The sequence below is a fragment of the Aedes albopictus genome, chromosome 2 (assembly GCF_035046485.1).
Source record: "Aedes albopictus strain Foshan chromosome 2, AalbF5, whole genome shotgun sequence".
In the NCBI taxonomy this organism is placed as follows: Eukaryota; Metazoa; Arthropoda; class Insecta; order Diptera; family Culicidae; genus Aedes; species Aedes albopictus.
Genome location: NC_085137.1, coordinates 455,468,876 through 455,483,560, shown reverse-complemented (window position 1 = coordinate 455,483,560; position 14,685 = coordinate 455,468,876). Strand labels below are relative to the sequence as shown.

Here is a 14,685-nt window from a genome sequence, read left to right as displayed (position 1 = left end):
GTCAGAATTTCTCGACGCCATCAACGAGCATCAGTCATCATCAGAAATTTGACGGTGGATTAAAAACTTACAAGGCAATTGAAGAGTTAAAGGAATTGATTTCAAAATCAAATACACGACAAAAAGGAACGCTCGCTCGCGCTATTGTAAATCAATGTCGGGTAATTCCTCAAGATCAATGTTGGGCTCCTTTCCATTCTTGGAAAACTGGAGCAAAAGGAAAATCGGCTGGCCCGATGACATGATGTTGAAGCGTCTTTCTCTGATAACAAGGGAAACCTTTCTTCAAATGATCAATCGTGAATTGATTGCTGGTATACTCCCGGAAAGTTGGAAACACAGTGCAGTGTCCTGCAAACGACGTTGCTAGTTACCGATCAATCGTCCTCACCAGCTGCGTTGCCAAGATTACGGAAAGGATGGTAAACTGCAGACTGGTGGAGTTTCTCGAAGAAAACCGTAAATTGGACTACAGCAGAGGTGGACACTGTTAACCAAAATGTTAACGTCGTTAATCGTTAAAATTTAACGCGTTACCGTTAATCGTTAAAATTTTTCTTGTATATTACGACCAAAGTAATGTAATACACAAGATGGACTGTAACAACTGTGATGGCTGCTACATTGGAATGACAATGACGAAGCTGAAAACACGCATATCGGGACATCGCTCAAAGGTTCGCAGACTGACGACACTAACCCCACGTCTCCACTAGACAGAAATGGCTTGCCATTTTGCAGCCAGAAACAGAAAACGTAACAGAAATGATCACACCGCTGTTTTCCATGCAAACAGCGAGAGAACATTTCTGTCGTGACACATCTGTCCAGCAAAATGGCAAGACATTTCAGTCTAGTGGAGACGCAGAAGACACCAATTCGGACGCAACGTTAGTATAAAGGAAAAGACAGCACTAGTAGACCACGCAGAACAAAATGACCACACACTTAGAAAATATCACCGACTTCGGTAATGTTTTACCGAAATCTCAACCGTTAAGTTCGGTAAAGTTAGCAATGTTTACCGATCTTCGTTAGAATTTGCCAGATAAACGATAACATTTTACCGAAACTTGGTAATTTTTTACAGAATTTCGTTAAACACCCATTACCGAACGCCCAGCAGTTGAGATTTCGATAAAACATTACCAAACCAAAACAGAACCAATGTAAACATGACACAAACCAACCACACTGACACAAATATAACCGACCTTACAACACACGAATAGAACGAACTTTAAACTGTCATTTTAAAAGCTATACGCAAAAGTATTGGTTCTGGTTCCGACTACCAAATCTGTTTTTCGAAATTTTAAGGTTTTCCGGTTCCAAAAAACTGAAAAATTTGAAAATAGTAAGTGACAATTAGGTTTTCCTCAATTAACAATAATTTTTACAGCAAAAACAATGATAACTAAAATTTGTCAAAAAACAACTACTAGACGAAGAAACAACAATTTATTCGGTATGTGTTAAGTGTTGCGTAACCAATGTGTTAAAAAACAATGTAGACGTCCAATAAAATTACAGATTCCCTGAAGAAGATCCAATAAGGATCGATATAGAAAACATATACTTGTTCTTCATCCCCGAAACGACTAAACCGCCACAAAAATACCCAAAAAGTATAACAATACCTACATTGTTCAGCCCTCGTCTGGGTAATTTGACCAACGATTTTAAATATTATTTTTCCAATTTTCTTTGAGATTAAATTAAATTACTTTCAATCACTTCAACATCAGACCAGTATTAGAGCTTACTAGATTTAAGGCAATTTTCATGTGGTGCATTCATTACCCCATTGGCCAAATTACCCCGACAGCCTCTATTTGTGATTAATAGGTATTGATAAAATTATCTGTTTAGATTAATATATTTTAATTTATTGTTCCTGGAACATGTGAAATCGAACAAAGCAAGTTACGAAACGTTTTAGGTACAGATTAATCATCCGTAATTTTATCAACAACCTCATTTTTGCACTCATCAAGTCATGTGCGGCCGGCGGCGGCGTATGTACACATCCATCGTGCATCTGCGTTTGGTTTTCCAAATAAGCTCCGAGTGTAATTTATATCTTTATCAGCTGTCAAGTGGTTTACCGTTTGTCGTCGGGCCTCAGTTGTCCATCACCACAGTAGAATTGCTAGTTTCAGACATTCTCGTGTTTACTCCCAACAGTGCCGAAGGGTGCATCTTGTAATTCGTAAAAAAAACAGTTGTTAAGAATGTCCTCTCGCCGTCATTGCAATTTGCGATTCGTAGAAAGAATAATTTAATTTTACGCTTCATCTAAGAGCGACTGATGCGAGTGCATCGTCCCTCCTCGATGAATGACAATAACGAATAGTGACCGTAAATTTTAGTTGTCTGTCGCTACGTAAGATAAATATCTGTTATTCAAATGATAGGGCATTTTAGCTCGATCAACGACCATTACACACTCGAATCAAAAACCGATCGTCTTTATCAATTCATAGGTGTTCATTAACTTTACTGGCTGCTTCCGTTCGTGTCTGTCTACGGCCTTCGAAGCATTTCGTAGGGAGTAAGCATAAAGTGCATGCGGTTTGCTGGGCAATTTTATTGCATTTCGCTTCAACTGCTGCGAAATTCCTTAGTCTTGCATTGCATCAGCAACTCTACAGAGATGATGTGACTGATTTGTGTTTCCCTTTCTGTCCTTACAATTTCAGATTTCTAACACGTACTGGGGAATCCCGCAAACGTTTGTCCATAAAAAATCAATCGGTACGTTGCTGGATTGCGATCGGGTTCCGAGGCTTGTCGTAAAAGAATATCAGTTTTCGTTTCATTTTGGGTAAGTAAACATTTTTCTTCTTTCAGTATGTATGTACCGTAAACGCATCATACTTTGCGTACCTATTGCCTAACTTTGCGCACTTTTCAAAAAATCGTCATAACATAATTATAACGAAAACTTCTGCAGTTAGCCTAGTGGTTAAGGCTATGGATCGCCAATCCGGAGACGGCGGGTTCGATTCCCGTTACTGGGCATAGTGTATTGTACTTGCCTCACAAAATACCAATTCATGCTATGGCAGGCAAAGAAAGCCCTTGAATTGATAACTGTGGAAGTGCTCTAAGAACACTAAGTTGAAGCGAGGCAGGCCCAGTGGGGACGTCGAGCCATAAAGAAGAAGAAGAAGAAAAAGAACGAAAACTTTTATTCCGAGGAAGACTAGCAGCTAGTGATTGTGGGCATATATAAAACATATGAATTTAGAACATATTAATTTTGAAGGAGTAACTCACAAAAAAAATCGCAATGCTTAACACTGCGCAATGTTTAGCACTGCACAAAGTTTGGTGCCTACACGGTACGATATAGGTATAGGTTTTTGAACTATGTATATCACTTTTCTTCAAGCACCACTCGCTCATGACTCATTCCAATGTTATGTGACTAGTTTAGACTGGTATCAACTGAATAATTTAAAGCCTGTTAACCCTCTAATACCCAAATTTTTGATTTTGATCTAAATATCTTTTTTCGTCATCTAAAATCGATTTAAACATGTTTTGGAAGATGGTTCTTTTTAATTATCGATTTCGTGAATTTCAGTATTTTATTTTTCTAATTTTTATTTTTGAACATCTCCGCACTTTTATATTTTTCCTGGAAGCCTATTTGGGGTACGGATTTTTTGGGATGAAAACATTTTGAGATTTTATGATTATTGTTGATATATATTTATTTTAATTTTTTTTCTCATAAAATTTTATTTTCCGTGTAATTTTAAGGAAAATAATTTTAGAGTGTAATTGATCCCCTTAAACTATTAAACAAGGATAGAATGGTTTGGGAAAAATTTAAAATATGTTAATTGTAGCGATTCAATACAAAATAAACAATGACTTCTAAAAGGTGACCAAAACATCTATTTTTCAATGATTTTTAAAAAATGTAAATACGCCTTAAAATACACCAAAAACCATTTTGAGATATACAAAACAGTCCTAAATATCAGCCAAAAATATAAAAGTTTTGATTTCCCACGAAACAAAAATTACAAAAATGCTCAAACTATACCCCGTCTGAAGGCGGGGTTGGGTATTAGAGGGTTAATTCACATCTCAATACTAATTTTAAAGAGTTAATCTACAGTGTGTAAAACAATCAGCTTACAGTGCGGTGGCTTGATTAGATTTTACCAGCAATTCGTCCAAGAATTCTGCCTTAAATTATTGCAGAAATTCCTTCAGAAATTATTTTTTGGATTTCTATAATTTTACAGGAGTTTCTTTGGGAATTAGAACAAAATTTGCTAGCGGCGTTCCCCCAGGGATTCTCTTGTGGAGTCTTTCAGTGATTCCTTTTTAGGAGTTCCCTCAGGAATATTTCCTGACGTTTCTTCAGGAATTTGCCCAGGGATTCCGTCAAGAGTTACACAGTACCTTCAGGAGTTTACTCGGGTATTCTTTAAGAATTGCCTCCGTGCATTTCCTCAAGAGTTCCATCAGGATTTCTTAAGAAGTTCTCCTTGTTCCTTCAAGAATTTATTTAGGAGCTTCTTCAGGAGTTTGCTCAGGGATTCTTTCAGGATTTGCTTAATGCATCCCCTCGAGAGTTCCTCTAGGGATTCGATTAGGAGTTTCTATGGAAGTCAAGATTACTTAAGATATTTGTCCAGAAATTCTTTCAGCAGCTCTCCCAGAAATCCCATCAGAAACGGATAGAGGAATTTCATCAAAAGATTATAAGGAATTTCTGTAGAAGCCTTTTCAATGATATTCAGCAGTTCTTTCAAGATTTGTTTCAGGAGTTTCAGTTTTTTTTTTCTGGAATTCTGTAAGGGATCGGAATGTAGGTTCCAATCTAAGCTAGCAACGAAGAGCAGTTGATGCGATTTTGAAGAAGGCCTGAAATGAAGCAGGCGCTTGCGACGTTCCTTCTATCATGCAGAAGCTCCAAGCCAAGTTTATAAGTTTGCAACGACTCGTCGAGCGTCGCAACGTCGAGCTGCGCTATCGATATACAACAGCATTTTGATAAAATGGAGCCCAAACAACAAAGCATTACTCGAGCATTGGTAATACAACGATTTCAGGTAAATCACATCTTCAAAGTTCCGTGTAAGGCAGTTTGAAGCAATCCAGTACCTACAGAATAATAAAGGATCCAAGATGACTACCGCGGGGGGACATCTAGGTAACTGTGGTCCCCACAGGATTCCTTGCGGGGTTCCTGCAGAGACTCCTTATCAAGTTTGTTCAGGATTTTTTAAGGAGTTCCTCCCTTAGAAGTTAACCTTGTCATTTCTTCGGAAATTTCTCAAAGGATTTGTACAACGAAGATTCCTTTAGGAGTTCTTTCAAAGATTTCTTAAAAAAGTTTCCCCAAGGATTTTCATTAGAGTTCTTCCAAGGTTCACATAAAGATTTTTTTCAATAACTTCTTCAGGGATTTCTCCAGAGTTATTCTTCTTCAGTAATTCTTCCTGGAGTTCGTCCGAGTTTTTAGAAATTACTGTGGACGAAAGAAGTTCAATAATATTTTTTTCATTTATGTGGAACTCATATACTGATATTGTGTTTTTTTTTTATCCATCTTCTTGATCATCAATTATCAAATTTGCATACCTGAACACTTCTATCAGGTAGTCCTCCGGGAGTATTCTCAAGCAGTATTCCAGGATGTAGAAGAGTGCCTTAGGATGTCCTACAAGATTTTCTTAAGTAAGTTGCTTAGAACTTGTTTTAGGAAGAATTCCAAGATTTACTCGAGAAGGTTTTTTGATAGTTCCTTCAGGAGTTGCGTTAGAAATTCCTTCAAGAGTTGTTTCAGACAATCCTCCAGAAATTGATTTAGGTAATCCTTTAATAGTTGATACAGGAAGCCCTTCAACAGCTGTTTCAGGAAATTCTTCGGAACTTGTTTCAGAAAGTCTGTCAAAGTTTTCTCGAGAAAGTGTTTTGTTGGCTGGTTCAGAAATTTCTACCGGAATTGTGTTATAAGGTTCTCCGGAAGTTGATTCAAAAAAAAACTTTCTGGAGCTGATTCTGGAAATCCTCCAGAAGCTGCTTCAAGAAGTTCTCCAAAAACTGCTTAAGGATGTTCCTCAAGAGCAACTTCAAGAAATCCTTTACCGGGGTTGATTTAAGAAGCCCTCCATGTTACTTTATGCTGAAGTTCAGCAAAAATGTTGCTGAAATTCAGCAATTTATTTTGCTGATTTTTTTTTGTGCTGAATAGATTTAAAAAAAATGATTTGTAGGATTTTTTCAGCACCTATTTCAGAAATCCCACACGTAGTTGCTTCAGATTTTTTTTTTGAGAGTTACTCAAGTAAATTATTCAAAACTTCTTTTGCGAAGTGTTCTAGGTTTTGCTTCTCCACTTGGGTCTCAATTGAGCCTTGTGGATAAGGCTTTGAATCGCCAATCCGGAGACGGCTGGTTCGATTCCCGTTCCGATCGGGAGCTGTTCTCGACTTCTCTGGGCGTAGTGTATCATTGTACTTGCCTCACAATATATAAATTTATTCAACGCAAAGCAAAGAAAGCCTTTCAATTATTAACTGTGGAAGTTCCAGTGGGAATGTAAAGCCATAAAGACGAAGAAGGATTTGCTTGAGGAAGTTTTTTAATGGTAACTTCAAGAAGTATTAGAGATGTTGCTTTCAGGTATTGATTAAAAAACAAAAAAAAAACTCCCAGAAGTTGCTTCAGAAAATCATGCAGAAGTCTTTTTTCAGAAAATCTTCCAGAAATTGCTTTAGGCAACCCACCAGGAGTTCAGAACTTGCTTCAGAAAGTCTACCAAGATTTGCTTGAGAAAGTGTTTTGATATTTGCTCCAGGAAGTTTTACTGGAATTGCGTTATGAAGTTCTTCGGGAATAGTTTCAAAACAAAACATTCAGGAGTTTCTTCTGGAAATCCTCCAGAAGTTGCTTTAAGAAGTTCTCCAACAGCTGCTTAATCCAAGAGTAATTTCAGAAAGTTCTCTACCTGAGTTGCTTTAAGAAGTCCTCCAGTTCCAGCAAATCCTGACGGTGTTGCTCCAGAAAGTCATTTGAGAGTTGCTTCAGGCAGTCCTTCGTTAATTATTTTAGGATGGATCACAAGAATTGCTTCAGTAAGTTCTTCAGAACAAGTTTTTAGAAGACTTCCCGAATTTACTTGAGATTTTTTTTGATAGTTGCTTCAAGAAGTTTTACAGGAAATGCTCTAGAAAGTCCTTCAGAAATCAATTTAAAAAAATCCTCCAGAACTTGCTTCAAGAAATCCTGCAGGAGATATTTCAGAAGTTCCTCCGGAAATTGCCTTAGGTAACCCTACAAGAGGTGCTTCAGGAAGTTCTTCACAACTTATTTCACTAAGTCTGCCAGGGTTTGCTTGAAAGTTTAGAAGCTTTGCAGGAGTTGCCGCATCTCGAAATCCTCCAAGAGCTACTTTAATAATTCTTCTGCCGGTGTTGATTTAACCTTCGTTTTGCATCACGTTGACTGCAGCTCGCAGTGTTCGGTTTGGGTAAAAAAACCCTAATGCCAATGTTTCAAGAAATCCTTACGGATTTGCTTCAGAAAGTGTTGAGTTTTTGAGTTGTTGAGAGTTGCTTTAGAAAGTCCTACAAGAGTTGCTTCAGTAAATTCTTCAGCACTTGTTTGGCGAAATCTTCTAGATTTAGCTTGAGGAAGTTTTTTACAAAATTTATTTTAGAAAGTCCTTTAGAAAAATATTCTAGTATTACTCCAGGAAATACTGCAGGAGTTGTTTCAGAAATTTCTTTAGATAATCCAGGAGCTACAAGAGCTGTTTCAAGAAGCTCTTCAGAACTTGTTTCAGGAAGTCTTCCAGGGTTTGCTTGAGAAAGTGTTTTGGTAATAACTTCAAGAAGTTTTCAGGAGTTGCTTTATAAAGTCCTCTGGAAATCCTTCCAGACGTTGCTTCAAGAAGTTCTCCAACAGCTGCTTCAGGAAGTTCTCCAAGAGTTGCTTCAGGAAGTCCTCTACCGGAGTTGTTTTACGAGATCCTGCAGGAGTTGCTTCAGAAAGTGAAGTCTCATAGAGTTCCTTCAGAAAATCTGCTCATGGAGTTGTTCAAGGATACCTACCAGTGATTTCTACGTAATATTCTGCAGTAATTGCTTCAGATAATTCAGGAGTTGTTCCTGCAGATGTAGTTCCACGCGTCTTCTAGGAGTTGATGAAGGAAGATCTCCTAGAATTTCTTCAACAATTCTTGAATTACTAACACGGTTCGTTCGTTGTTTTGGGAATTTCTAAAGATAATTCTGCAATTTCTCTAGAAATTTACTTGAGATCAAACCCTTGATTTAGCAATCAGAGGTTCTCAACCTTTCCAACTTGTGGTTCACTTTTAATAATTTTTCACCTGTATGTATCTTTATGAAGTGGAAAACGGCTTTGATTTGAACAAAAATTAGAAAATAAATTCAATTCAACTCACAAATCACAGAGCTAAAAATGAAAATAAAACTAAATACTTTAGAGCAAAATTTTGTATCGTTGTTATTGATATTTGCATATAGCAAGTTATAAAGGTTTGTGAAAAACTAGGGCCGACGAGTCATCTTACAATTATTTTCAGTGGTTCCCAACTCGTCATATGGTGCATCCTTATTATTGTTTGTTATTGTTTTCTCATAGAAATAAGAATGGCTTTCATAGGCCGCTATTTGATTCGTTTCGAGAGGTTCCCTATGCTTTGATATTTTGTACTGCAACTGCAAATTGCAAATTAGTCGTAGAATTCCAGATAACTTAAAATTGAGCAGACAATCTGGTAGAATTGTTGGAATACTAGCGGGGGCCGTCGACATTTTACGTAACGATTTTGTTGGAGTGAAAGGGACTGCTCGAGCGTTACGGTCGATGCAAAAATAGGGTTTCCAATAAAAAAGCGTTACGAAGTTGAGGGAGGGCGTCTAAACTGATCAACGTTTGCTTTACAAAGATTTTTCTCGTTGTGGATACGGAGATGCAGTAATACCTCTTATTATTATTATTGCTATTATTCTCTTCAACTCAAATGTAAATGTTTTTTGGGTAACCAAAACCATACGTAAAACCTGAAGTTCATAGTTGCAAATGTGTTGAAAAAATGGATAAATTGTAATGACGATTTTCGAAAAATAAAACCATGTAGTTCTGGTGGGATTTGAAGCCTCGTCTCCCCAGCTCGCTAGACATTGTGCATTAACCAACATCGCCACAGAACGCCAACCTGAATAAAATTCCTACCTCAACCTAGTGGACTTGTAAGGACCGAAGGAGATGTAGAGTAGCGTGGTTCAAAAAATCGGTTTTCCTCCACACCGCTTATTCGATTCCTAACCAGATTATATGCCTCCTCCCAAAATTTGAGCTCATTTGGTTGAAAATTGAGACTGCACAAGCCCTTCAAAGATTGTATGGGGATTACTATGGGAAAACGATGTTTTTCATTCAATCCACCGTAACATTTTCCTAAGTGCCCTAGTGGGTTAGTTGACCCTTAGTAATCTTAGGCTACTCGATCAGCTACAACTTTGCAGAAGACCGCATTCAAATCGGACGCCTCATTAATTAGTTACCGATTTTTATCCAGAATCGAAATCTTTACTCATGATGGTTAAACTTATCGATGGGCATCACTGCATTTTGCAGTGGAGAATAGTAGCCATGATTTCAGTGTGCTATCCTTGGCGCCATATGCAGCAATGTTGCCTGCTGGGAAGCTGGAGAATCACTGTTAAAGTTTGCCCAGTTGGATACAAATCAGGCCAAACATGTCTAAAGGTCCAATCTGCAGAAGAGAGGCTCTCTTTGGTTTCTCTCTCTTTCGTTAATATCTCAGCTGTTTATATGTATTTAGATTGCCTCCTTGCATTGATCGATGGTCAAAACAATCGTCTTTTGATTTGTACTGCAAAGGTAGTTGAAAAGTGTATCATTACATTCTAATAATTGAAAGAGAAAGTGAAGAAAGAGAGCCTCTCAAATGCAGATAGGACCTATTGAAATGTTTGGCCTGAAATCGATAATTAATTAATGAGGCGTCCGATTTGATTGCGGTCTTCGGCAAAGTTGTAGCTGATAGAGTAGCCTAGGATTACCAAGGGTCGACTAACCCACTAGGGCACTTGGGAAAATGCTACGGTCGATTGAATGAAAAACATCATTTTCCCATAGTAATTCCCATACAAACTTTGATGGGCTTGTGCAGTCTCAATTTTCAACCAAATGAGCTCAAATTTTGGGAGAAGGCATACAATCTGGTTAGGAATCGAATAAGCGGTGTGGAGCAAAAACGATTTTTTGAACCACGCTAATGTAGAGTTGTGAAAAAGAGCGTTGGTTTAGGTGGGTATTGGATTCAGATTGGCGTTCTGTAGCGATGTTGGTTAACGCACCCTGTCTAGCGAACTGGGGAGACGAAGGTTCAAATCCCACCAGAACTACTTGAATTTATTTTCCGAAAATCTACATTTCAATTTGTCCATTTTTCGAAGAAGGACTGCTATTACTACTGACATAATCAGCATCGATTGAGCAATCCTTTTATGTTCTTTATTAAGCTGTTTCAACTTAATCATCCAAATAATAGTTCAAAATTGTTCTGACTGCGTGTCATAATATAATCAATATTTCATTGGAGAGAATCGGGCCATTAATAGGACAAGCTATGAAACGCAATAACCTCCATGATATGGTGCAGAGCACGTTCCAAACGAAACTGGAGCTAATCTATTCATAGTCGACTTCGACTATTCCAATCACCTCAATACACCAAACATGACTTTCCCAAATTATCCAATCATAAAACATTTGGACGTATTCTCATCGCACCGAACCCAATGAACAAGATGGCGACCACCGCAGCACAACGACGTAGTTATCTGTACTACAACACACAGTACAGCGCGTTGAGCTACTCGGTGGATGAGTTCACCCGGACCGGAGAAGTAAACCCGGGGATGGAATGCGGTATGTCGGTGTGGAAAGTATAAAATTATCGATTTTTCCCTACATCCTCTGATCATTGCGAGGGAGCGACGACGAGAGAGGGCAGCACGTGTGCGAGCGTAGCGAGGGGAATCTATCATATATTTTTTTTCTGAGAACGTATTTGAAGTAGGGAAGTTTCGACAGACCGAACGTTATCACGTTACACGTTACGCAGGCTGCTGTTGTTATCAGAACCGTGCCTAGTCGCACTTTTTGCGCTGGGGAGCTGATTAGGCGAGGAGATCTTGCGGCTGAAATCGTGACTTTGACCTTATTAGGTGTTTTTAATTGATTTTTTATTGCTGTTGTTTTCTTTTGTGCTGGAACTTGTGCTGACTGCAACCCTGATTACTGTTGCGTGAGTCATTTTTTGACGATGCATTGCTGTCTCGATTTGATTACATTATGTCTGTCTTGTGTCTATTTGGAAGAATATCGTTTGGGTAGTTCTATTTCTGACCTTTTATGTTTATCGTTTCCACTAGTAACGAGACGGTTCGTGTAGTCCTTTATCGTTCAGCAATCTCCTACCCATTGAGGTTTATTGAAGGTGTTATGTAACATTGTTGATAGATGAGGAAACAGGAAAACTGTATCGAAAATCGTAAACCGATTCTCTTTTGAACATTTCGTGCTTTATCGAGTTTGCTTAAACACTGTTCATTATAAATTGGTTATCATTGTACCATAGAACTAACATCTTCTATTTGGTACAACTTGTAAAACAATCCTTGCTATTAAAATCATTAGGGGTACTCACTAAACAGATTAAATTGCTGCGTAAGCCATGATTTTCTGCTTATTTGAAATGTTTCATGAATTTGCGAATGAAATAATCAAAGATTGCCTTGGTGATCGCGACGTTTAATCAGTTTAATCAGTTTACGCTGTTAAGTGAATCCCCCTATTGTAACATTGTAGAATCTGTTTTAACAAACCCTGATAAAACATTTCCCTCCGTGCCCGCATTTAGCTGTATTCAAAGTTCCTGCCTTTATGGGCAGCCTTCCTTCATTCATCCTGCATGATGAGATGTCCTTGATTTCGCCGCGATGGCACGCGGGACAGGAAAGGTGATAGACCGTAGAACTCGGCCGAATGGGAAAATTGATATTCGAGTCATTGCCGTGGCGTGCTCGTCCGGCGGTCACAGACGAGACGACGGACCAGCCAGCAGCGGTGAAACTTTGTAGCACAAAGTGTCGGAAATGGGACATGAAGCAGAGGAGGGATTTTACAGTGTTTCTCATTCAATGGGAGAACATGACCCCACCCAATATCGAAAGGACTAAGAATGGGAATGAAGGAGTAAACTCATCATGTTGGGGTGTTCTTGGTTGGTGGTGCCAGATTTGTTTTTTTTTTTCTACATCCAAACAACAGGAATTGACGCTCATTAACTCAGCCTGTAGGGAAGTATGTAGAACCGGTTCCGGGTCATTTGGCCGAACGCCATTTGGCCGAATGGTTCATTTGGCCGAATGCCATTTGGCCGAATGCCGTTTGGCCGAAAATAAATGATGAACTTAAGTGACCATGTCACTATTCCTCGCATCAGTATAACTCGAAAGAACAGCCTATGATTCAAAGAAGGAAAAATCTTTGATAAAATATTGACAGGTTCACCGCCAACTCATCCCTGAATGTCAAAACTAGAAAGAATAGCCTATGGTTAAAAGAAGGAAATATTTCTGATGATCATATTGGTAGTTGGAATGTCAAAACTTCCTCTGAATTCTTTTGAACACAATTCGGCCAAACGGCATTCGGCCAAATGGCATTCGGCCAAATGGCGTTCGACCAAACGGCATTCGGCCAAACGGCATTCGGCCAAATGGCCGGACACCTGTAGAACCATTTCGGCAGGAGTTCCATTTTTGGCACTTTTTCGCTATAACTCAGTCAATTTTGAACCAATTGACTTGATATTTTGTACGATTTTTTCCACTTTTCCCCTAAATTAAAAAAGTATATCTATACTTTCTTATGGAACAATCAGACTTTTTACATTATTTTATGTTTTAGGCTCTGTGAACACACCGTTTAAAATTATCTGTCACAACCTGGAATTATCATTCTCCTTATTTTAATGGGATTTAGTTGAAGAAATTCTTCAGGAAAATTCTGCCTGTATTTGTTGCAGAATTCATGGATAAGAGCATAAAGACACTATGAAATGCCAATATAAATGCCCGGTAAACCTGCTTTATTGACGTCAAAATTCAGCAATTTACCCGTTTTAACGCCCGAGGTGTCTCACAATTTAAATCTTTAAATAAATTTGTTATCAAAGGTCAAGTTCCAATAGAATAAGCATGATTTGATGAAAAAAATGGAAGTCTATGGTGTAGTTCCAAAAAAAAAAATCTTCATTGTAGGTCCTCAATATCTGATAATTTTCTCGAGTTCTACTTCAGCACAACTTCTACGCTATCGTTATATTCTGATCCGTTTAGATAAAATGCAGCTCTAAACACGTGAGAGAGATGATAACTACTCAAAAAGAATAAAAAATGGACTTTTAAATTGGGGCAGAAATATAACCCGATAAACGCCTAAAAGTATGCAATGCATGGTTCTTGTAATTTCATGTACTTTCGACAGCAGTGTTCAACATTTTATTTTTTTTAACAAATCAAATAAAGAGAGCTCATTATGTGTGGCATAAACAAACGTTAAAATACTTTAGAAGTTAGATTTTACACAGATAATTATTTCTAATAAAGTAATTGAGTTTTTCCTTCAGTACCCCGCACACTCTCTTTACGTACTCACCATACGTAAACTTTTGAGAAGTTTTTAATATTTAAAAAAGAAAATCGTGTTAAGTACTGTTCCATTTAATGTATCTCCTTTGACAGATACGTATTTCGACCTCAACTATATGGTCGTCTTCGGTGTCTCGTATTTGCAGGTATTCTACTAACACGCCCAGGTTCATCATCATTACATGTTTTGATATAAAATTTCAACCAGATATACTCTACACGGCTTCTCCACTTATGTTTGTACTACTCCATGATTGTTTATTCGTGAACAATATGTGAATTTTATGGTGCTATTCTGGGCACTATCAAAGTTACATCGAAAAGATAATGTGAAATCCCCGAATGAATCCCGAGAGGATATACAGAAAGAATTCTGATAGTCATATCTGGTAGAGTTCTGAGGGAATCTCAACTGAAAGCTTGGTAGGAATCCCTGAAATAATCACAGAAGATATCCCGGGAGGAATTGCTGTATAAATCCCGAGAATTCCATTAGGATTCTTTGAATATGTTTCGACAGAACACTTTGAAAGTATACTAAAATGAATCTGTGAAGTAATTCCAGAAGAAATCCGTAAAAGAATGCTGGGTAAAATTTCTCAAAGAATCCTTTCAGAATTTTCTCAAGCAATTCTGGCAGAAATCCCTGAAGTTATTCCTGAAGGAATCCCGTAAAGAATACCTGATTTGTTCCTTAGAGAGATCATGACAGGGATGCCGGCCAGAAGCTGAGCAGGCATTCCTGCAAGAACCATAGAAGATGTCTCTATGATCTAGGGTTGCCTGAAAACAATCTCGGAAGAAACATATATTTTTTCAATTTTTTTTTCGGGAGGGATCCTGTAAGGAATAACAGCAGGAATCATGGAAGGAATCTTCGAAGGAATTCCAGCAAAAATTCCTGAAAGAATGCAGAAAAGAATAACTAACAGAATCC

General features: G+C 38.1%; 1 protein-coding gene across 2 annotated transcripts in view; it reads left to right on the top strand.

The window, feature by feature from the left end:
- Nucleotides 1-14,685, top strand: part of LOC109398102 (mitoferrin) — a 367,824-nt gene that overhangs the window by 10,342 nt on the left and 342,797 nt on the right. For both annotated transcript variants that reach the window (XM_062853925.1, XM_029853947.2), the window contains exon 2: nucleotides 2,703-2,827. The gene's annotated coding sequence lies outside the window, so the exon portion shown is untranslated. The remainder of the gene's footprint in view (nucleotides 1-2,702; nucleotides 2,828-14,685) is intronic.